General features: G+C 62.3%; 2 protein-coding genes across 5 annotated transcripts in view; both read left to right on the top strand.

The window, feature by feature from the left end:
• Positions 1-2,699, top strand: part of CHLRE_02g141086v5 (uncharacterized protein) — a 108,752-nt gene that overhangs the window by 98,499 nt on the left and 7,554 nt on the right. For both annotated transcript variants that reach the window (XM_043060067.1, XM_043060066.1), the window contains exons 15-17: positions 512-1,139; positions 1,386-2,022; positions 2,095-2,635. The gene's annotated coding sequence lies outside the window, so the exon portion shown is untranslated. The remainder of the gene's footprint in view (positions 1-511; positions 1,140-1,385; positions 2,023-2,094; positions 2,636-2,699) is intronic.
• The window catches only part of CHLRE_02g141066v5 (uncharacterized protein), a 21,486-nt gene continuing 19,568 nt past the window's right edge, over positions 782-2,699 (top strand). For all 3 annotated transcript variants that reach the window (XM_043060064.1, XM_043060065.1, XM_043060062.1), the window contains exon 1: positions 782-789. The gene's annotated coding sequence lies outside the window, so the exon portion shown is untranslated. The remainder of the gene's footprint in view (positions 790-2,699) is intronic.

Here is a 2,699-nt window from a genome sequence, read left to right as displayed (position 1 = left end):
GGCTAGCACTCGTATGGGGAAGAAGGGAAGAAACCCCACGCAAACACACAGTTGCGTGGTGCTACCAGCGGGTTTCCGTGCTGAGTGCGGCAAGCACTCGCGTGGGGAAGGGGGAAGGGGACAGGGGCCCCGGACAAACACACAAGGGCGTGGTGCTACCAGCGGGTGGGCGTGGCAAGTGCGGTGAATGTTTGTGCGAGGGTGGAGGGAAAGGGCAACACGGAAACACACAACGTGCCATGCTACCAGCGAGCTTCCGTGTCAGGTGGGGCTAGCACTCGTATGGGGGAGTAGGGAAGAGGCCCCACGCAAACACACAGTTGCGTTGTGCTACCAGCGGGTTTCCGTGCTGAGTGCGGCAAGCACTCGCGTGGGGAAGGGGACAGGGGCCCCGGACAAACACACAAGGGCGTGGTGCTACCAGCGGGTGGGCGTGGCAAGTGCGGTGAATGTTTGTGCGAGGGTGGAGGGAAAGGGAAACACGGAAACACACAACGTGCCATGCTACCAGCGAGCTTCCGTGTCAGGTGGGGCTAGCACTCGTATGGGGGAGTAGGGAAGAGGCCTCACGCAAACACACAGTTGCGTGGTGCTACCAGCGGGTTTCCGTGCTGAGTGCGGCAAGCACTCGCGTGGGGAAGGGGGAAGGGGCCCCGGACAAACACACAAGGGCGTGGTGCTACCAGCGAGTGGGCGTGGCAATTGCGGTGAATGTTTGTGCGAGTGTGGAGGGAAAGGGCAACACGGAAACACACAACGTGCCATGCTACCAGCGAGCTTCCGTGACAGGTGGGGCTAGCGTGGGGGAAGGGGGAAGGGGACAGGGGCCCCGGACAAACACAAAAGGGCGTGGTGCTACCAGCGGGTGGGCGTGGCAAGTGCGGTGAATGTTTGTGCGAGGGTGGAGGGAAAGGGCAACACGGAAACACACAACGTTCCATGCTACCAGCGGGTTTCCGTGCTGAGTGCGGCAAGCACTCGCGTGGGAAAGGGGACAGGGGCCCCGGACAAACACACAAGGGCGTGGTGCTACCAGCGGGTGGGCGTGGCAAGTGCGGTGCATGTTTGTGCGAGGGTGTAGGGAAAGGGCAACACGGAAATACACAACGTGCCATGCTGCCAGCGAGCTTCCGTGTCAGGTGGGGCTAGCACTCGTATGGGGGAGTAGGGAAGAGGCCCCACGCAAACACACAGTTGCGTGGTGCTACCAGCGGGTTTCCGTGCTGAGTGCGGCAAGCACTCGCGTGGGGAAGGGGGAAGAGGCCCCGCGCAAACACACAAGGGCGTGGTGCTACCAGCGGGTGGGCGTGGCAAGTGCGGTGAATGTTTGTGCGAGGGTGGAGGGAAAGGGAAACAATGAAACACACAACGTGCCATGCTACCAGCGAGCTTCCGTGTCAGGTGGGGCTAGCGTGGGGGAAGGGGGAAGGGGACAGGGGCCCCGGACAAACACACAAGGGCGTGGTGCTACCAGCGGGTGGGCGTGGCAAGTGCGGTGAATGTTTGTGCGAGGGTGGAGGGAAAGGGCAACACGGAAACACACAACGTGCCATGCTACCAGCGAGCTTCCATGTCAGGTGGGGCTAGCGTGGGGGAAGGGGGAAGGGGACAGGGGCCCCGGACAAACACACAAGGGCGTGGTGCTACCAGCGGGTGGGCGTGGCAAGTGCGGTGCATGTTTGTGCGAGGGTGGAGGGAAAGGGCAACACGGAAACACACAACGTGCCATGCTACCAGCGAGCTTCCGTGTCAGGTGGGGCTAGCACTCGTATGGGGGAGTAGGGACAGGGCCCCACGCAAACACACAGTTGCGTGGTGCTACCAGCGGGTTTCCGTGCTGAGTGCGGCAAGCACTCGCGTGGGGAAGGGGGAAGGGGACAGGGGCCCCGGACAAACACACAAGGGCGTGGTGCTACCAGCGGGTGGGCGTGGCAAGTGCGGTGAATGTTTGTGCGAGGGTGGAGGGAAAGGGCAACACGGAAACACACAACGTGCCATGCTACCAGCGAGCTTCCGTGTCAGGTGGGGCTAGCACTCGTATGGGGGAGTAGGGAAGAGGCCCCACGCAAACACACAGTTGCGTTGTGCTACCAGCGGGTTTCCGTGCTGAGTGCGGCAAGCACTCGCGTGGGGAAGGGGACAGGGGCCCCGGACAAACACACAAGGGCGTGGTGCTACCAGCGGGTGGGCGTGACAAGTGCGGTGAATGTTTGTGCGAGGGTGGAGGGAAAGGGCAACACGGAAACACACAACGTGCCATGCTACCAGCGAGCTTCCGTGTCAGGTGGGGCTAGCGTGGGGGACGGGGGAAGGGGACAGGGGCCCCGGACAAACACACAAGGGCGTGGTGCTACCAGCGGGTGGGCGTGGCAAGTGCGGTGAATGTTTGTGCGAGGGTGGAGGGAAAGGGAAACACGGAAACACACAACGTGCCATGCTACCAGCGAGCTTCCGTGACAGGTGGGGCTAGCGTGGGGTAAGGGAAAGGGGACAGGGGCCCCGGACAAACACACAAGGGCGTGGTGCTACCAGCGGGTGGGCGTGGCAAGTGCGGTGAATGTTTGTGCGAGGGTGGAGGGAAAGGGCAACACGGAAACGCACAACGTGCCATGCTACCAGCGAGCTTCCGTGTCAGGTGGGGCTAGCACTCGTATGGGGGAGTAGGGAAGAAGCCCCACGCAAACACACAGTTGCGTGGT

This window comes from Chlamydomonas reinhardtii, chromosome 2 (assembly GCF_000002595.2).
Source record: "Chlamydomonas reinhardtii strain CC-503 cw92 mt+ chromosome 2, whole genome shotgun sequence".
Lineage (NCBI taxonomy): Eukaryota > Viridiplantae > Chlorophyta > Chlorophyceae > Chlamydomonadales > Chlamydomonadaceae > Chlamydomonas > Chlamydomonas reinhardtii.
This window is presented reverse-complemented; position numbering and strand designations above follow the sequence as displayed.